Here is a 22,345-nt window from a genome sequence, read left to right on the forward strand (position 1 = left end):
CCATTAAGGAGATTCTAGTGGAAGCTAGGGTTCATGAGACAGGACTATTCAAGCCAGTAGCCTTGTCCCATCTTGGCAATGTCCTTCCCTGTCAATTTTCGCACAGCCTTAGTCAAGTGTATCTCCCTGGAAAAGGGTCAGGAATTGTCTATAGCCTCTATGGTCCAGGAAGACCACTCTGCCCTTGAGGTCAAGATATTATGGTTATGATTGAGATAGGTACCTCTGGTAGGGTGGGCTGATGATGGTTGTGGTTAGAGTGTTAAGGCTGGAAATGCATAATAGTGGCATGGTCAGGGACAGTGCCACTGCTCTTGAATAACTTGTGATCAAGGTGCAGGGGGTAACAGTCTCCAGTGACGCCTGAACGATGCCAAGAAGCAGGCTTTTCAATCTTGGGTGAGGGGATCAGCTTCAGGCCCTGTTGTGAAGAAACTTTAGTGCTATTTGGCCTCAGGAAGGAATTGTTGTTGAGCACAGGCTTTTAGGAGGAGGGGAAAGGAAGTGATCTTCCCTGAGATGGCAGGGGTCTTCCCTGAAGAGTGCTCCCCTGCAGCTCTTAATGGGAGACAGGGGTCTCAGGCTGAGGAAGTAATAGTCCCAGGAAGGGTGGAACTTGTGGCTGGGATGATGACCTTAGGGGCAGGAAGAGCAACTGAGAGACTCCTTCTGGAAAGAGTTAAGGGTCTTTTTTCCAATATGCTTGACCATAAACAGAAAGATTCAAGTTGCTGATAAGGTTTGTGTGTGTAGTTGGGTCTGAAAAGGTCCAGGAGGGAAGGCATATGATCGGGAGAGCTGCTGCGGCCTACAATGTCAACTATAGTCCCAGGATTACATAGGGTGTTGGGAATAAAAAAAAAAGTGAGCTGGTTGGGGAGCAATCCTCAGGGCACCTGGACCCTGCCCTGATGAAAGGGTGTCTACATACTGCTTCTCCAACTTCCAAGTATAAGGTTCTTCCCTCAGAGGGTTTCTTAGCTGGCAGGGTCAGCTCTGCACCCTAGGAGACTACCCTGCTTGAAGCTGTTTCCCTGGCAAAGGTCAAGGCTAGTGCTGTGTCCCTGCAGAGGCCATGAGGGAGCAATTTCATAACCACATGGGGCCTGGCTTATGCACGGGGTACTGTGCCTCGGGCTGGAGCAGCAGCATCCTTGGGATTCATCAGCCTTACTGGTAACTGTTATATTACAGCTTCGGTGCCTGGGTCCACGCTGCTTCTTAACTAGTTAATTCTTAAATAATTGCATTATTGATGCTAAAATAAGATACAAAAGGGCAGCTAGGTGGCATAGTGGATAGAACACTGGCCCTGGAGTCAGGAGTACCTGAGCTCAAATGCAGCCTCAGACACTTGACAATTACCTAGCAGTGTGACCTTGGGCAAGTCACTTACTTAATCCCATTGACTTGCAAAAATCAAAAAGTAAAAACAAAACCCATAAGACTCAAAGAATCTATTGCTCCTCATTTTATTTCATCGAATTTATGCTGAAGGATGATAAGCATTATTGATGTGTTCCCTTGACTTGCTTGAAGAATAATAATTTTCTTTTTTTCAACCTGGTTTTCAGGACCCAGAAATTTTGGGGGAAAAAAACCAAACTGGTTCATCAAAGATTTACTGAAGTCTCATTGAACAAATGCATTTTGCTTCTTTTTGGTATATGTTGTACCCAAATACTTAAGACCATTCATGACTGAAAGGAAAATCACATTTTTCAGTTATCAGAATTAATAATGTTTAAGAGTTCTGGCAGTTATCCATGGTACCACAGTTCAGCTTTATTTTTTTTGGTTCTTCTGACCCTGTGGGCCAGTAAAAGGCCTGGCCATTTTCATCCAGCTTCTGGGTCAGAATGAAGAGCTGATAGTTGCATGGGTAGAGTACCTATCCTGCGACAAGCAAGACTGAGGGTTTAAGGGGCAATTTACAGGTATAGAATGTTTTACTCAAAGAGTTTGAATTTAAAACCTGGGCTCTAAGGAATAAGGGATCTGTCATTCCCTAGAGCCCAGGGTCTCTGAGGCCTTATTCCCTTTTCTAGCAGAGGAGGTGTTAGTACATTTCACTTCTAGGCTTATATTCCCACTGGGCTGGAGGGCTGGAGGGCTTCTGTAGATACTTCCCAGAGGGTAGACATGCCAGCTTACCCAATAATGCATGACACCTGACAGTTAGTGAGATGATCATCATCTGGGAGAGTCATTTTTACCAAAAATGGTAATCTTATTTCTTACCAAAAAATGATCTGCCCTTTTTACCAAAAATGGTAATACTAATTTTAAAATATGGCATGTCCTCAGCATTCATCATACTTAACAATGACTACTTGAATTAATGATCTTTAAGGTTCTTTCTAACTTAAAATTGATGAAAACATTACCTATATAAATAGTGGTAACAGAAAACAAAGTTATCTGAGAAAGAAAAGCACTTACAGATTTTATTTTCTTTATTTTTTAAAATACTTTATTTTGGGGGTGGCTAGGTGGTGCAGTGGATAGAGCACTGGTCCTGGAGTCAGGAGTACCTGAGTTCAAATCTGGCCTTAGACATTTAATAATTGCCTAGCTGTGTGGCCTTGGGCAAGCCACTTAACCCCATTACCTAGCAAAAACCTAAAAAAAATACTTTATTTTTCCAACTATATGCAAAGATAGTTTTCAACAATCATTTTTTGTAAGGTTTTTCTCCCTCCTTCCTCCCCCTGACAGAAAGCAATTTAATATAGGTTATATGTGTATAACTCTGCTAAACCTATATGCATATAAATCATGTTGTAAAAAAAGAATCAAATCAAAATGGGAAAGAATAACATTAAAGAGAAAAAACATAATACATAAGACAACTTTTAAAAATTGAAGAGCGTAAACTTTGTTCTGAATTTAAACTCCATAGTCCCCTCTCTGGATTTGGATGGTATTTTCCATCACAAATCTTTTAGAATTGTCTTTGATTACTAAACTGCTGAAATGAACAAATTCATCATAGTTGATAATCACACAATGTTGCTGTTAGTGTATATAATGTTCTGGTTCTGCTCACTTCACTCAGCATCAGTTCATGAAACTCTTTCCAGGCTATTCTGAAGTCCCCTCTTGAATGATTTAGTATAGAAAAGTGCTCTATCACATTTATATACACAACATGTTCAACTATTCCACAACTGATGGACTTTCCCTCAATTTCCAATTCTCTGCAACTACAAAAAGCTACTAAAAGTATTTTTTTCAAATGTGTTTTTTTACCCATTTTGTCATCTCTTTGGGAGTGGTTTTGCTGGATCAAACAATATGCACTGTTTTATTGCCCTTTGGGTATAATTCCAAATTGCTCTTCAGAAAGGTTGGATCAGTACACAATTCTACCAACAATGCTTTAGTGTCCTAGTATCCCCTCCAACACTGGTCATTTTCCTTGTCAGTCATATTAGCCAATCTGACAGGTGTGAGGTAGAACCTCATTAGATTTATTTGTGCAAAAATTTTACAATTTAATACAATCAGAATTATCCATTTTGTACCTTATAATGTTCTCTATCTCTGCTTTTCATAGATCTGACAGATACACTATTCTTTGTTCTCCTAATTGGCTTATAGCATCACCTTTTATGTCTAAATCCTATATGCACTTCAAACTTATCTTGGTATATAATGCCAAGATGTTTCTTTATGCCTAGCTTCTGTCAAACTAACTTCTAGTTTTCCTAGCCGTTTTTAACAGAGTGAATTCTTATCTCAGAAGCTGGAATCTTTGGTTTTATCAGACAGTAGGTTTCTATAGACATTTGCTACTGTTTCTTTTGAATCCAATCTATTCCACTAATCCACCACTCATTTCTTACCTAGTGCCAAACTGTTTTGATGTCTGATTCTGGATAATAATAATTTTAGCTCTGTTATGGCTACACCTTCCTTACATTTTTTTCACTAATTCCCTTGATAATCTTGACCAAATTGCACCTCCATATGAATTTAGTTACTATTTTTTCTATCTCAGTAAGGTAATTTTTGGGGGTTTGAACAGTATGGAGCTGAATAAATAATTTAATTTTTATTATATTAGCTCAACCTACACTTGAGGTGTTGACATTTGCTCAATTATTTAGATGCTATTTTATTTCTGTGAAAAAGTGTTTCATATAGTTTCTGAGTTTGCCTTGGCAAGTACATTCTCAAGTATTTTATGCTGTCTATAGTTATTCAAAATGGAATTTCTCTATTGCTGCTGTCTTGTTGGTAATATATTGAAATGCTAATGATTTACGTGGGCTTATTTTATATTCTGCAACTATGCTAAAGCTGCTAATTGTTTCAAGTAGTTTTTTAAGATGATTTTCTAGGATTCTCTAAGTATACTATCATATCATCTGCAATGAGTGAGAGTGGTGTTTCTTCATTACCTATTCTAATTCCATCAATTTCATTTTCTTCTCTTGCTGCTAAAGCTAACACTTCTAATATAATATTCAATTATAGTTGTTATAACAAGCATCCTTGTTTCACCCCTGATCTTACTGGGAATGCTTCTACCTTATTTCCATTTCATATAATGCTTGTTGATGGTTTTAGATGGCTTACTGTTTTAAGCAATGTTCCATTTATTCCTGTGTTCTTTAGTGTTTTTAATAGGAATGGGTGCTGTATTTTGTCAAAAGTTTTTTCTGCATCTATTGAAAAAATCATAAGATTTCTATTAGGTTTGTTATCGATATGGTCAATTATGCTGATAGTTTTCCTAATATTGAACCAATTTTGCATTCCTGGAATAAATTCTCCTTGATCACAGTGCATAATCCTAACTTGCTGTAATCATTTTGTTAATATTTTATGTAAAATTTTTTCATAAATATTCATTAGGAAAATTGGTCTATAACTTTGTTTTAACTCTTCCTGCTTTAGGTATCAGCACCATATTGATGTTATAGAAGGAATTTGGCAGAACTCCATCTTCATCTATTTTTTCAAATAGTTTATATAGAATTGGAATTAATTGTTCTGAAAATGTTTGGTAGGATTCACTTGCAAATCCTACCAAAAGAGGACCCCAAAATGCATGTTCTTGCCCCTAAGTTCTTTGATACTAATTCCAATGGTTCAACATCAGAAAGAGTTAAGATTTTATTGGAAGAGCTTTCACCATTAGCTTTGCCACTTCACCCTAAGCACCATGGGTGGTCTAGCTGTCTTGCAGCTAAAATGTTTCATATGTATTGTCTTTCCCATTAGAGTGTGAGCTTTTGGAGGAGCAGTCTGTCTTGACTATTTGAAAATCCAGTGTTTGGTTACACAGTAAGCCAATTTAATAAATGTTTTATTCATTCATTTCTTAAGTTACTATTTAAAATGAAAGGATATCAAATAACTGTGAAAGCCATTGGATTTGATAACTATATATTCAGAGAGTAAAGCAGTAGTGTGGTAGAGCTTAAGTCTTAGGAGGACCCAGGTTAAAACCTGCCTTTCTGAAGCACATCTGACCTTTACTTTAAGCCAACTGAGCTACTTTAAGGAATAGATTTTCCATAGTGAACATTCTCTATATCAGTGAAATTGCATGTCTCGTTCTTAAAAAACAATGGAGAGAAGTGAATGGAAAATAGAGATTTTAAAAAAAGAAAATAGAGATTTCATTTGTTATTTGAACATGTGCAAGGATACAAATTGACCAGGCATAAAAAAACCTTTGAGATCAAATCACATGTAAACATAAACACATTAACTAATACCATGAAAAATGTGATATAGCATAAACATATCTCTTTTTCTTCAAAGTTTTGTCATCTTAGATTATAGGAAAAATATGGGGCAAAAAAGGGAGGCAGGGAAAGCTAATATGTCCTTAAATGAAAGCATTTAGAATAGTTTAAAATAAATCATTCAATATGGAGACAAATGGGAGATTTAAGGTGTTTCATGTTTTGGCAAAATTCAATCATTTTGTTTTTAATAGCAAAATTTACCCCATTTCTTCAATGGGTAATTTACAGGGATACGAATTGGAAAGGCTCTTCAAAGATCATTGTGAGATGAATAATAATGATAATAATAATAATAGAATAATGATAACAATAACAAAAGTAATAATAAATACAATAAACATTTATATTATCATGTGTCAGGTGCTATGCCTTGCATTTTTACAAATATTAGCTCATTGGATTGTCATAACAACCTCAGGAAGTAGGTGCTGTTAATATCATTCCCATTTTAAGGATGAGAAAACTGAGGCAAAAGAGGTCAAGTGACTTACCCAGGATCACACAGCTAGTAAATTATCTGAAGTTCTATTTTTTTTTTGTTTTTTTTTTAAGTTTTTTGCAAGACAATGGGGTTAAGTGGCTTGCCCAAGACCACACAGCTAGGTAATTATTAAGGGTCTGAGGCTGAATTTGAACTCAGGTACTCCTGACTCCAGGGCCAGCCGCTGCTCTATCCATTGAGCAACCTAGCCAAACCCTGAAGCTCTATTTTGAACTCAAGTCCTCCTGACTCTGGGGCCAGTGCTCATTCCACTACAGTGCCACCTAGTTCTATTCCAACTTGCCCCCACACACACTTTCTATGTATCATAACAGCAGGATCATTGTTGTGAACACGCCAGTGGTGATGTCCCCAGCCAGTAAGATAATGAGAGAGAGCATGTGATGCATTTGTGATCATGAATACTTAGCCTATGTTATTTATTACTAGGTTTCATGATGTCTCTGAGAAAGTGAATAATAACAAATTAAGAAATTTTGGATTCAGGGAACACTCTGCATCCATCTAATAAAATCACCAATTACTGCAACTTATGTTGGTAGAGGCTTTGGATTCTTTCATGGGTCCATCTAACATTAAAGTCATGCTGGCCAGTACATATCATGCACATAGTTTTGCTGTTGTTTAGTCATTTTCAGTCACATCTGATTCTCAGTGACCCCATTTGGGGTTATCTTGGTAGATACTGGAGTAGATTTACCATTTCCTTCTGTAGCATATTTTACAGATGAGGAATCTGAAGCAAGCAGGGTGAAGTGATTTGCCCAGGGTAACACGGCTAGTAAAGTGTCTAAGGTCACATTTGAACTCAGGTTTTCCTGACTCTTGGCCCAGAACTCTGTCCATTGCATCACCTAGTTGCCTTAGGCCCAATTACTGTGGCATATAATAAATAAATGATTATTTTCTTGACTTGATCCCATTACAAAAAGAATTAGGTATATATTTTCAGCTCTGTATCATTCATTCAGGGATGAGGAAGGTATTTGGCAGCAGTAGGGACATAGATTTTATTGTCAATATTTCATGTTATGTCAATGTTTCATGGATCTATAATTTCGTTCACTTTCTGTACAGATACATTTCTCAATATACTGTATATGTGTGTATATATATATGCATATATATATATATATATATATATATATATATATATATATATATATATATGACCAAAGAAACTGATCATTAGCTAAGTCATGTTCTTTAGGCTGTCATTCTGCCAGAAACATCAGTCATCAACTTAGGCTCTACTTGGGTTTATATGCATGTTAGGGGTAGGGTCACTAGATTCACTGCCATAGCTACAAGAATGCCTATGAGGTTCATTGACTGAACATTTTTAATAGGGATAATAATGTTTACTGTGCATTCTCTACTACTGTGACAAAATGTGACAGAAAGATGTTTGTCTTTCACAACATGCCAGCTGAAAGCATTGTAATATATCTAGGAAAACTAACTTATTCAACCCTGTGACCTTAAGGAAAGTTAAGCTTTGTACCTTAGGGGACTAAGTCTTAGATTATATACCTTTTAACTCACAGATTGGGGATTAGGATCTGCATTAATGAAGGGAGTTTGAATGTTGGGAGCATCCTATATTAGTAAATCATAGATCCATATCTATAGATCCATCATTTTAACTGTAGTTTCTCCATTAATCCCACTTCAAAGTCAGTCCTTTAAAGAATTTTCATTCCTTCCCTCCTGTATACAATGATTTGCTTAATTTAGTTAATCTGAAACAACCATCTGAAGGATATTTACTGGCACTACTTGGCCCTTCTACTAAATAATACCATACTTCATTCATTCATTCATTCATTCATTTTAGGTTTTTTGCAAGGCAATGGGGTTAAGTGGCTTGCCCAAGGCCACACAGCTAGGTAATTATTAAGTGTTTGAGATCGAATTTGAACTCAGGTACTCATGACTCCAGGGCCCGTGCTCTATCCACTGCGCCACCTAGCCTCCCCGCAAATATACTTTTATTTTGAGACTGGAATTCAAGAATCTTCTCCCTAAGATTGTTGGTTCGCTTTTCAAATTAATGGTATGATAGCATGATAAAAGCATTAATGACCTTGGTAATTAGATCACCTGTATGGCATATAAATCATTTTAAGCTTCCTCATACCTCATTTCCTCATTTGTATATGTGTGTGTGTGTGTGTGTGTGTGTGTGTGTGTGTGTGTGTGTGTATGACTATCTGTATGTTTCTTTGATCACTGAAATTCCACCCATTTTGGATGCAAGTATTATTTGCCTCAACTTCTATCATTTCTATATGATACTCTGGCTAAATAAGGAAATTCTTAGTTAAATAAACAATTCATGCTGTCTTGAATTCTGTAATCCAGAGCAGTCCTCCTGCCCCAGGTCTAACAGGGAGTTGGTGCAGAGGGACAGCCTACATGTTTTTTGCTTTGAATAAGTTAAAAGAAAAAATCCTGATGCCATGTAATGTGTGGTGCTCCGAAACTGGAGGCTCCTATACTTCCTTAGAAAACACCATTTCCCAGGGTCAATTCATGAAGTCTAAGAAATTTAAGAGCTATTTGACCCTTGTCTCATATTCTTTTAAATGTACAGGCTACATCCATATGATCTTGAGGTCACAGGATTTGGGGGTTAGAGAAAGTTAAGACTTCTTAACTAACTGCAGAATGTTATACTTCTAAGTAACACAAAGCCAAATCTTCTATTTGAGTGCCTGGTGCTGCTACTGGCTTTGGTAACCACAGACAATAACTTTTTAGGGGTACATTAAATGTTTACCCAAATACAGCAGATAAATTGACTCTTGACAGTAAAATGGTTCTCCACACCTGTTGTAGGGGAACAATAGGTTTTTTATCCAAAACAACCCTAGGCCCCTTTAATTAGCTTAGGAACAGTGGGGCATCATTCCCTTTCCTAGTGGAGAGGAGTTGATGCCCTCATTCCTGGATTTTCAATAGGTTTTGATCCTCTATATATGTCCTGCAATAAATGCAACACACCTACCCACCCAACAATGCTTGACAGGCATTTTTATCAAAAACAGTAATTTTTTTTTCTTTTTTTAAACCAAATATGGTAAATTGCTTGTTTTTACCAAAAAATGGTAATATTGACTTTAAAAAAAAAACCAAAAACAGTAATATTGACTTTAAAATCTGGCATGTCTTTAGCTTTCTTCATGCATGACACACTGCAATGTTGATTGGCAATCAATCAATCAGTATTTAGTGGTTGAAGGTACATATTCAAAAGTGAAGTAGCTCTCCTGCGTCAAGAAATGTAGCAGCCAGGTGGCACAGTAGATAGAGCACCTGCCCTGGAGTCAGGAGTACCTGAGTTCAAATCTGACCTCAGAAACTTAATAATTACCTAGCTGTGTGGCCTTGGGCAAGCCACGTAACCCCATTTGCCTTGCAAAAACCTAAAAAAAAGATTTAAAAGAAGAGGATGGAATACATTTACTGTACTGATCCTATGCAAATTTATTAGCTCTAGAAAAGCAAGGGTTGCAGCAATAACACCTAAAGTTTAATTCAAATAATAAGACAGAAAAGGACAGAAACAGAGGGATTATATCATGTTAAAATTTACCATTGACAATGAAAGGATATCAGTAGTAAGTCAGTTAAAAAATAGATCTAGACGGATAAACAATGGCAATGTGAGGATTCAACACACTAACAAATGGGAAGATTAACTGGAAAGGGTTTAGACACTTGACTATAATGTGGGAAACACTGTTTGATAACTATATGGTGCCTAGGGAATTTCCTTTTTTATTTAAACAAGTGCAGCGCTGTCAGAAAAACTAACCCCAACCTAAGGTATAAAACCTAAGGTAACCCAACCTTAGGCGAACCAATACTTTACATAGATAACAGAGCAATTAATAATAAAATGAGCAAAAATTATCAGTAAAATAGTCAATTGCCTTTGAAATCTGTGGGTAGGTCCAGTATTTATTTTGCTTCAAACTCACTAGGTTCTAGAGTTCTCCAATTCCATGACTTCAGTTATTAAGATTCTTTTCATTGCTTAGTGTCTCCCAGAGCTCAGTTATAGCTGTTCTCCTTAAAATTACCCCCTTTCTGGAATAGCTGGAAACACTGTTACCCTTTCTAGCTCTCCTCTTCTTAAAATGACATTTGTGGTAAGAAGATGAGAATAAAGATAACCAAGATGCTCTACTTGAGTGGATGCTAGTGCCACAAAAAGAAACCAAGAGGAGGAGGAGGGGGAGGAAGATAGAACTTTGGGAGTTACAAGGACATTCCACATCATCTGGTGTGTTTTTTGAAATTGTCCCCCCTCCCACAATATACACACACACACACACATGAATTTACAGATGAGGAAATTGAAACCTAGAGAAACATGACTTGTGCAAGATCACAAATGTAATGTCAGAGTAGAAAGTCATTTGGGAGGGAGGAGCAGTCTTTCTACTTGGGAAAATAATGGGGATTCAGGGGATGCATGAAGTCATTTGTAAATGTGGGCTGAGCATTTCATGTCTCATCCTCAGTTCCTTTATCTAAAGGCAGGAAAAAGAGAGTTCAACCCTTGAGCCAAACACTTCCTAGCTGTGTGATCATGGACAAGGTACTTCACTTCTCTGAACCTCAGTTTCTTGATTTATAAATTAATTGTTGTTAGAATCAAATGAATGAAATTTTGTAAAGAGTCTTATAAGCCTTAGAGTGCTATATGAAAGCTAGCTACTATTACTATTCACCACTTTAATGTTGTTTTTAAAATATCCTCATAACAACAATGAAGAGAATTATAATAATAGTAGTTCAAACTGTCATATTGCTTTGAGGTTGGTAAAACATTTTACATATTTCATCTCATTTAAGTCTCAACATAAGCCTCAGAGGGCCATGCTATTGTTCTCCCCATCTTACAGATGAATGACTTGCTCAGGATCACACAGCTAGTTGGCGGCTGGGGCAGTATTTGAACTCACATCCATGACTCCATGTTCAGAACTCTTTTGCATTATGCTACCTACAGTCATAATATTTATCCTAGTGACATCACAGGACTGTAGAAAGGTACACGTGAAGCACTTGAAAGCTTTAAGTTTCTATATAAATGTCTTATTAGTATTATTCTAATATTATTAGCCTCCCTTGGGAGGCCCTCAATATCAGGCTTCTGTGATGTCCTCCCCCACAGCCACCACAGGAAGTGATGTTCCACAGAGTTTGAGCCATTGGGGTTAGAGATTGCCTCAGTCCTTCACAGTCCTGAACTGCCACTAATCCTCTGAATAGAGAAGCTAAGCTTAAACTAGACTTAGTTTATGCTAAAACTGTCCCTGGCAGTCATGCTGAAGCCATTTTGTAGAGTTATGCACAGCCTTGTTCCAACTTCTAAGTTAGAGGTTCATCTCATACATATAGGCCCCATACCACCAGGTCTTTCATTAGAGTCTACATACTTCACGGTCCTCATCCTTAGGCTTCTTCGTTTGTGTCCTGAGATACCACCTAGGTCAGGTTCTCTATATCAGCATGCAAGAGATTTGCTCTGCTTTGGTCATCTTTTGGCAAGAAAATGGCTTCAGAATCATCTTGCAGGTTTCTATGTGACAGCTCCTTTTTACTCTGGTTGTGAGCTGCCAGTGCTGGCTATGGTAATACATCTTCCAGGGAGGCATGGGGAGCTTCCAGAACCAGGAGTAGTTCACATTCCAAGTTAATCTCAAACCCACCATCGTCAATGTTGAGATTTCCATCTCCAACCTCCCTAACAGTAGTGCCTCCATAAGGCAGAACATGCTGATGATGGCACCATCTACCCTGACCGGGGACAGATCCAGGATCAGAACCCTGACTGTACTCATGAACATCATTGAGAAAACCATTGTCATCACTGTAAGGATTCAAGAAAGCATCTGAACATTAAGAAAGCCCCTTTGATGGTAACATAAGAAGAAAGTCAGTCTGTCATGCTAATATTAGTCCTAGTTCAAGAAATGAAGAAGAACCTGTGTTACTATCATGGCAGTCTTCTAGATCTCTGGTGCATTCCTCTATGCTCAGATGATGCAATAAAGTGACATCATCTAACATGGTTCCAAGCTTTTCTATTGTTTGATTTTGAGGGGAGAAAGGAAGAAAGATGGAGTCTTCCTTAGATTATTTGTGAAATACTTTCAAGTTCTTATCACTAGTCCTAGCTCTTTAAAAATATTTTCTGCAGTATTTCAGTGAAAATTTATTTTTCTAAATTCTTACATCAACAAAATGGAAAAAGAACAGATGAATGAATTTGGGTACGCAACTTAAAAAAAACTAGAAAGAGAACAAATTAAAAATCCCAAGATGAGCACAAACTGGAAATCCTGAAAATTGAAGGTGAGATTAATCAGACTGAAGGTAAGAATAAACAAACAAACAAACAAAAAACTATTGAGCTAATATATCTAGGAGCTGATTTTATAGGGAAAAACAAGAATTCAAATAATACAGAAAAGGACAGAAACAAGGGGATTATATCATGTTAAAATTTACCATTGATAATGAAAGGATATAAATAGTAAGTCAATTCAGAAACTAGATCTAGACAGATAAACAATGAAAATGTGGGGATTCAACATAGTATTATATGGAAAGATTAACTTGAAAGGGTTTAGACACTTGACTACAATGTAGGTTTCACTCTGTAAACCTTCAGTTTAATAGTCAGTCTTACCACTTCTTTCTCCTACTTTCTTTCAGAGCTTTCCAAATACTGAGCTAACTCTGGCAATACGCATATCAACCTCATTGTTAATGTGCACCTCCCTGGAAAGTACACTGCCAAGGTTAGTGAACTAATCCACAGCACTCCATTTGCTGTAATTGATGATTTCACATATGGATGAGGTGGTGCTGGTGGATGGAGAACTTCTCTTGGTGTTAATCACCAGGCCAAAATTTGCGCAAGCAGTAGAGAATCAATCCATTCTTTGTTGAATCATTGAATGCACAATTATCTGAAAACAGAAAATCATGTACCAACACTCCCTCCACTTTGGACTTGGCTTATAGCCTTTTCATGTTGAAGAATTTACCTACACAGTAGCTGACCTTGATATCATGTTCAAGTGAATGTGTTGATAACATGGCTGAAAACATCATGCTAAAAAGCAAAGGAGCAAAGATACAGTCCTGTTTCACTAGATTGGTGACTCAGAAATCACAAGAGCATCATCCACTATACAGAACCCAGGGTAGCAAACTGTCATGAAATTTACAATATTGAAGAACTTCTCTGAGCAACAAAATTTTGATATAATCTTCCATAAGCCCTTATGGCCAATGGTGTCAAAGACTTTGGCCAGATCTATAAACGTTGTATACAGACTTCTATTCTGCTCTTGGTATTTTTCCGGGAGCTGTTGGGCAGTAAACCCCATAACAACTGTTCCTCAATTCTTTCTGAAGCCATACAGGCTCTTCACCTCTTCCAGGTGAAGGATCAGCCTATTGAGAAGGATTCTAGCAAGAATCTTACTGGCAATGAAAAGAGAAATACCCCTGTGATTGTCACGGACAATCAATTCCCTTTACCTTTATAGAGATGGACAAGGAGGCATCCTTGAATTCCTGGAGGATAACCTCTTCATGACAAAAAAACTAGAAAATTTCAGCTTTTGTATGAGCAATGAACCCCTCACCTTGTAAATCTTAGTTGGAATAGAATCAGCACCGGTGCTTTGCCACATGAAAGGAACCTAATGGCATTCAAAACCTCTTCTTCAGTTGGAGTTCCAGCTAGGAATGATTGATTCCAAGTTGAGATAAATGTTTGGTCAATGGCTTCTACACTGATTGATGATGGCCTTTTTTTAGGTTTTTGCAAGGCAAATGGGGTTAAGTGGCTTGCCCAAGGCCACACAGCTAGGTAATTATTAAGTTTTTGAGATCGGATTTGAACCCAGGTACTCCTGACTTCAGGGTCAGTGCTTTATCCACTGTGCCACCCAGCTGCCCCCATTGCGCCATCTAGTCACCCTGATGATGGCCTTTTATGAACACTTTGCAAGTGTTCAGCCCATTTCTCTAGGATCAGGTTCCTATCATTAATCAATGTGACTTCATTAGCACTGAGTATTTGAGAAATACCACAGGTCTTTGGCCCATAAACAACCTTCAAGGTATCATATAAGCACTATGAACTGTTGCTATTCATTCATTAAGTGCCTACTATGTTCCAAACTATGTGCTGAGTGCTAGGAAACTTCACAATTTCCACTCAAAATTGATCCCGCTTTGGTGTGACAAAAATCATGTTGGCTGGAAAGAATTAGGGCTGCTTCTCATTTCCAATTTTGGCTTTTATAATTCTCTCTTAAGACCTTAAGCTATAATGGAATTGAGGACAAGAGCTGGTCAATACAGTAAAAATGGGTTTAGCAATTCTGTACAACTGGTTGGTAACTTCTTCATAGTCTTTTCTGATGAGTTATTGTAAAGGATTCCAGAATATGAGCATGGGCAAAGAACCTGCTTCTCAAAAGCATTTCTATCTGATGTTCTCAAAGCTGAAAAGTCTTTTAGCTCAGACCTTATTAATTATTGAACTGCTCTGATATTCAGTGCATTTGACATGAACTAGAAAGTTGACAACTCCTTCCCTGCTGCCTTAAAATGTGAAATAGCTCCTTCAAGTAGCCCTTGGATGGAGCACTGAAGTCTTGCATCCCCAGACTCCTGTTTGCATGTGCTCCCCTCCTCCCTTATGTCCCCCATTGTCTCCTTCATGTTCTCTCCTCTAGCAAAAGCTATGCTCAGGAAAAGCATTCAATGAACTTACTGGTGCCCTATGTTTGTTTCCACCTCCCAGGAATATTTGTGTTTTGCCAAAGGAATGAGACTCTAATGGTAAAATTTCAAAGCCAGGACATAGACAAAAGAGTTATTCTTTCTTTTCTTTTTAAGTAAAGGGATTCAGGGCAGAGGATACCTTCAGAGTGCTCTGAGATCATATCACATAGCTGATTACCTCCTCTGTTCCTCCCTTCTTTCCTCACAAATGAGATGTTTGCATTCATCCTAAAATGTACTGTTGGTTCAAGAGACTGGTCAATCCCAATCCAGTGCTAGGTACCGTACCCTCATAGCAGGCGTTTTTAGGTTGTTTTCATTGACTTTCCCATCACAGGCTCAGAAAGTGTGAAAATATTTCCATTCATTTAATATGTATCAAGTTCACAATCCAGTATAGAAAACAAAAAAATAAGAATGTACAGTCAACCTGCAGGAACAATTAGCTAATTATAGCTAAAGTTAGTAATAAATAAAAAGGTTCCTTGTCCCCTTTCCATCACATTAAATCATTACAAAGGGGGAAATGGCTGAAAGTTACAAAGAGGCTGCTGGGCTTCCTGTCTGTATATCTCTTTGGTTTGGGCTCTTGGAACATTCAAGATTGGGGCTCAAAAGAAAAAAAAAAAGATCTGCCTCAAAACATAGTGGACTATCTTGTGAGGTAGTGAGTTCCTTGTCACTAAAGATCTTTGAGCAGATGCTGGATGATCCCTTATAGGTGCTGTGAAGGAGATTCTTGCTTCAAGATCAGACTGTTCTGAATGATCTTTGAGTTTCCTTCCTTTACTCTCTCTCTCTCTCTCTCTCTCTGAAGGTAGTTGGAGAACCAGACACTCAAAACTCAGAGCCACTGAGAAGACACATAGCTACCCCTGCCTGCTTAGTCAGTTATGAATCAAGCAACCCGATTGGGTGAGTCATAAAGGATCTCAGAGCACAATGTCATTGGCTTAGGACTAAGGAAGGTATAAGTACTAGCAAATCTTTGTTCACTTCATACCTTCTCCTTACTCCCCCAAGATCCCCAAATAATTTAGGGGTCCAATCTTAATTACTCTAATCCAGGTCAACATGTTCTACAGTTTCTGTCCTTTGCTCCTAGTTCTGCTTCCTTGTGGGACCAAGAGGAATGGACTGCCCCACCTCCTCTTTCTATTGAATCTGAGTCCTGGTTCTGGCACTGACTGCAATTTTGAGCAAGCAATTTCTCTAGGCCTCAGTTTCCCCCTCTATAAAATAAAGTCCTCAAACCAGGTTCCCTCTAAACTCTAAAGTCTTGTCCAGCTATAATTACTCTGTTCCGGGCACAGGAAATTACTCTTGCCCTCAAGAACTTTATATAGCTTCAGAAAGTACTAAGAGGACAGCTAAAGAAGGAATTCCCTCCTAAATGGTTTCCCTGCTTTCAGTCATTTTCTCTGATCTATTCCCTACATAGATGCCAGAAAAGTTTTGCTCAGGCTCAGCTCTGATCACAACACTCCTCTGCCCCTAAATCTTCATTGGCTCCTTAGTCCCTCAAGGATAAAATAAATACTCCTCAGTCTGACACTGAAAGGCTTGACGGATGTTTCCTGTCAACTTTTAAACCTTTTTTGATGATATGGCCCTTCACAGAGGTTATTTTCTGTCTAACTGGACATTTAAATGGTCTTGACATTTTCTTTCCTGCCTCTTGTCATCTCTACAGGTGATGGTCCAGACCTTCTCAGCTTAGCTTCTACCTTCTCCTTCAAAAAGGTTACTCTGATGCCCAGAGTTGGTAAATGGTTTCTTCCTCTGGGCATGACTTTGTATTTACATAGCTGCCTCTCTGGCCCAGAATACTGTCTCCCTCTCCCCGTCTTCATCTCTGCCTCCTAGTTCTCTACAATCCCTCTTTATACAGGGATTTTTGCCCCAGTTGCTGTAGAAATGCTCCCTGCTTACTGATTGGACTACAGAGCAGAATCAAATGAGCCATGTGGGGGCTTGTTGGAGCAAATTCCTCTGGTCTTTACTAGTTTCAGTCCTAAGTCTTTTTAATATGAATTTCTATCAGGCATAGACTGTTGATCTGTTTGTATGTCATTTCTGAAGGAGCGGCATTCATCTTCATTCCCTCGATCCTACCACTTTATGGGACTAACACCCTCCTTCTGTGCCTCACTGTGACACATTGGTGACCTATAACCAGTTATTTTTGGTAGGCAATGGGGCTGTGACTTGCCTAAGGGCACACAGTTAGTGAGTATCAAGTGTCTCAGATCCTCCAGACTCCAGGGCTGGTGCTCTATCTACTACACCACCTACTGTCTCATTCATAACCATGAGAGGGTTTAGAGAACCATTCTAGAGAAATGAAAATTTGGCAAGAGATATGCAAGACCTGTGCTCAAAGCTTCATGGATTAGGCTTCTGGAGATTGCCAACTTCTGGCTACTAGGCAGCTTTCCTAAAGTCATTGGAATGCCCTGGAGAAAGCTGCCTGCTACCCATAAAGGTCCTCTGAACCTGGGTCTGATCCACAAACCTTTGCAGGGTCAGCACTCCAGCTGCTGTAGCTGGGGTTCCCAATAGCCTAACGTGTTTGTCTTGGGAGCTGCTGCTATGGCCCCGTACAGGTCCATTTTCCCTTGGAGCATGTGAAGAGTTTCTTTAGGCCATAGTTGTACTATTTGTTATTTTTGAATATACCAATGACTAATATTTAAGTTGTGAATGAGTGATCAGGGTTAATAGAGAGCAGCAGATAGCCATTACTTTGGCAAGCTGATGGTTAGTCTCCAAATTTTTGCTACCTTTGCTAATTTCGGGTAGCATGACTAACTATATAGCAGATTGCCTGAGACTGCTTGAGAGGATATTAAGGTGGTCTGCCCCATCCTCCTCCCCCTCTCATCTCATATTTCTTTCCCACCAAGTATACTAAGGTCTCACATTCCACTGTTAGAAATTAATTCTACAGCAGTTAAAAGCCAACATCTATCAATAATATGAACTTCAATGTCAGTAAAATTCTCAGATCTTTTGTTAAGAACAGGTTTTAATGGAAAGTTGTAATGATTTTAATAGATGATTGCCTGGGGAGAGGTTTTGAATGGATGACTGGTTGGGATGGAGGGATGGAAGAAAGAGAAAGAAATAGTATGCGTTCCTTGGGAAGCTGGGAGTGCAGAGGACAATCTTCAGTAATTTCTGATGCTGAAGTTATGGATCACAACAACATATGATCCAAATGACCTATAGTACCTGCATGAATTCAATTTAATTGAGAAATAACAGATTTTTTTGAAGACGTCTCAGAGACAGGTGATCATCAATAGATGGGCAGATAAATGATAACTGAATATGTAACAAGCATGACCATGGCTAATATAGGGAAAGGAGCCAGAGCTCCTTTAATAATGAATAAGAAAGGGCAGCTAGGTGGCACAGTGGATAAAGCACCAGCCCTGGAATCAGGAGTACCTGAGTTCAAATCTGACCTCAGACACTTAATTATTACCTAGCTGTGTGGCCTTGGGCAAGCCACTTAACCTCATTTGCCTTACTAAAAAAATAATGAATAAGAAAGATTTTTTTCTTCATTTCAAGCCTCATTCTACTTCTCTCTATCTCTAGCCACTACTCCTAGTTCTGTCTTCTAGAGTCATGAAAAATAACTCAAATTAGAAGGATATCTGTAGCAGAGAGCCACAGGGATCCCACCTTGGGCTGGACTTTTTTTAATGTGCTATTTAACATGTTCATCAATGACTTATTTGAAGTCATAGATGACATGGTTATTAAATTTGTAGAATGCACAAAGTGTGGAGCGTTGGCTCTTATAGTGTATACTCTATCAATATATATAATAGAATCAATCTCTAAAAACCCTGTGATAGGCTAGAATATTTAGCTAAATCTAAGAAGATATAAATTTCATTATTGATAAGGATCAATGTAAAATCTTGCATATGGGTTCAAAAAATCACCTTGTTAATTATGAGATGGAAAAAGTGAAACTAGACAGATATCAGCCCTTCTTAAATGATCTTTTGATTTTAGTGAATTGAAAGCTCTTGGGATACCGAAAGAGAAGTTTAGTGGTTAGAACTAGGAAAGTGATAGACTTTTGCACTCTTCCTGTGTTGGTCTACAACACAGCTGGAGTACACTGTTCATGGCTGAGTACCGTGTTATAGGAAAGATAAAAATGTAATGATGCATGTAAAGTGTAATGATGTATGTTTCGCAAACCTTAAAATGCTATGCAAAAGGAAATCACTAATAATAATTCTTGTAAGTTAGAGAATCTACAAAAACAGTTGGCCCAGTTTGATAAAAGGAGGGGATCTGAAAACAGTGTTCTAATATTGTTAACACCTCCTTGTAAGCTTGGCTCCAGAGCAGAGTACAAAGGCAAGCTGGGTCACACAGTAGATAAAGAACATTGAGTCTGGAAAACATGATTTCAAATTCACCTTTTGCCACTTACTAACTGTGTGACCCTGGGTAAGTCACTTAACTTATATCTGCCTCAGTTTCCTCAAATGTAAAATGGGGGAGAAGGAAATAGCCTCTACCTCCCCAGGCTGTTTTGAGGATCAAATGAAATAGTTTTTGTAAAGCTCTTAGGACAGTATAATACAGTGTTATAAGAATGTTAGCTATTATTAGCTAGGGAACTAGGCAGACATTTGTGAGGGGCTGATTTAGACCTGATGGAAGGAAAAACTGTTCCAAAGGAAAAGGAACTGCTGCTTTAGGTGACAGCAAGTTTTCTCTCACTTGAGGTTTGCAGCTGAAGGCTGGAGGCCCATTATCTAGAAAAATCTCCCCAAATGGTCAGGCCTTCACAGACAGGAAGCCAATCTTGTCCCCTTAAATGTCTCCTCTTCCTCATTTCCTTCAAACAGTTCTCACAAGGCCTAGTCTCTAGTTTCCTCAAGACCCAGGGCCTCTCCCCTCCGGACTTCCAAGAGTTGCTCAATGTCCTCCCTAAACCCTGGCTCCACCCATTCATGCAGGCCGCTGGCCAAGGCAGAGCACCCCAGTTTCACCCCCTTTGCCTGGGGACCACTTTGTTTATTAGGATCAGCTGCCCCTGCCAGGGGGCATTTCCTGAGTCCCATGACCCTTTGCAGGCCTCCACCCATGCTTCCCTGTGCCCCCTGAGAGGGCTTCAGGGCTCAACTGCAGAAGCTTTTCTTCATTCCCGCCCCCATCTCTCTCACTCCACTTTGAAATGACCACATTTCCTTAGGGACAAGGGAGGCTAGAAAGGTGGGAGCATGCACAAAGGGCTCTGCCTGGTGCTGCCTTAAGGAAGCCATCCTGAAGTCATCTAGAATGCTGAGACCCTGGCCAGGCCCTTTATTGGCCAGACCCCATCCTCAGAGGGAGTGGGTGCTTCTGAAGGGCAGGAAGTGCCCGGAGGCAATAATAGGCCATTTGAAAAGTGACAGTGGAATTGTATGGCATTGGCTCAGATGACCTTTGACCTCCCCCTGCAGTCTGGGAGGAAGCCCAGGGGGAAAAAAGAAAAAAAAGGTAGGGAGAAAGGGTGGTGGCAGCCTTTGGGTCTCTATCTGGTAGGGGTCAGATTAAGACTGCAGCCCCACCCCACAGCCATGGGGAGGGTCAAGCCTTCTCCAGAAAGCCTGGGCCAAAGTCTGGGCGCCTTCTCCTGCCTCCCTGCCCCCACCCCCCCACCCCTTGATGTCTCTTCAGTCAGAGAGCTTCTTCCCTGAGCTCCTAACTTTAAAAGCTGCCAAGTTGTTAAATAGCATTAAAAATGTTATCTCCAATAATCAGTTACACTGGCTGCTCAGCTAATGGAACTTAATGACGAGTGGATTAGTTCATTGTGTCCTATGTAACTAATGGGAAAGGGTCAGACAGTGAAAAAGATAGTGAGTGTTGGTGGAAGGGAAAATGAGCCTGCCAACGTGGTGGAAAGGCCAAGGAAAGCCACGGGTTAATCAAGGCATGCTTTCAAATAAAGGATCTCTTGACTTGATGATCAAGACAGAGCCCTGATCGCTAAGAACAGTTAGCGACCAAAGAATGTGGACAAAAGTAGCGTCTTAAGGACTATGGATTGCATTGCTTAGAAAGGAGAGCATACTAATTTTTCCAGTGTTCTTGTTGCTCTTTTTCTCTTTAAACCAAATGAAGTGAATATCCCAACTGTAGGCAATGGATGGTATAAATAAGCCATAAAACTGTATAAATTAGGAGGGTCCTCAGAGGTCATTTGATCTAATTCATACCAAAAAAAAAAAAAAAATCCCATGGCAACAGTCTTTCAGTGAATAGGGGGACCAACCCATGTATTTTTATTTATTAGGAATGTAATAAATGAATTATTATTGCTATTTTTAAATATGGTCCGGTTAGGTCAAAGAACATTTATGTGCTCAAAAGGAAAAATAATGGTGACAGAGACCTGTATCTGGGATCCTCTTCTTTTTATGTACTGAATTTTGCTAGTTGGTCACATTCTGAAATAATCCCTCCTCAGTTTCCTTTAATTGCTACTTGGTGTCAGCCAGTTCACAACCAAGATCTGTTGTTGCTCAGGGCTGGTCTCCAGTGTCACTTTGATGAACTTTTCCCCCTTCCACTTGAAAAGTCATCTTCACTGAGGTTGCTAGGTGGCAGAGTGGAGAAAAAAAAAAAGAGCCAGGTCTGGAATCAAAAAACTCCTCTTCCTGAGTTTAAATTCAGCCTCAGAGAGTAGCTGTGTGACCCTGGACCAGTCACTTAACCCTGTTTTTCTGTAAAACGAGTTGGAGAAGGAAATGACAAACCACTTCAGTATCTTTGCCGAGAAAACCCCAAATGGGGTCACAAAGAGTGAGACGTAACTGAAAACAACTGAGCAGCATCTTTACTTGTTCATATTATGAGAGCTTAGATCCTCAATCATGGAAATAGTCCAAGATCTAAGGTGCTGTCTCTCTCCTAAAAGTATTATCACAATCAGAGAAAGGAAGGCAGCCAGCAACTACTGCCAATATTTCTAATGAAGACACTATCTAATTGTGCAAGGTAGAGGCCTGGTCTCACAATAAAAGAAAGGAAAGCCAAAGCTTCTAGGTTTATAATATCAAAATTACTATTTAGACTGTGACTATATGAATGAAATTGGGGAGGGGGGAGAGTTTTGGGGTGTTTTTGGCAGGACAATGGGGTTAAGTGGCTTGCCTAAGGCCACACAGGTAATTATTAAGTGTCTGATGCCAGATTTGAACTCAGATACTTCTGACTCCACGGCCAGTGT

At 39.1% G+C, this 22,345-nt stretch overlaps 1 pseudogene; it reads right to left on the reverse strand.

Moving 5' to 3' along the window:
* Window positions 1–262: 262 nt before the first annotated feature.
* Window positions 263–19,880, reverse strand: LOC141498640 (tubulin monoglutamylase TTLL4-like; annotated as a pseudogene).
* Window positions 19,881–22,345: the final 2,465 nt, after the last annotated feature.

Source organism: Macrotis lagotis, chromosome X, assembly GCF_037893015.1.
Source record: "Macrotis lagotis isolate mMagLag1 chromosome X, bilby.v1.9.chrom.fasta, whole genome shotgun sequence".
NCBI lineage: Eukaryota > Metazoa > Chordata > Mammalia > Peramelemorphia > Peramelidae > Macrotis > Macrotis lagotis.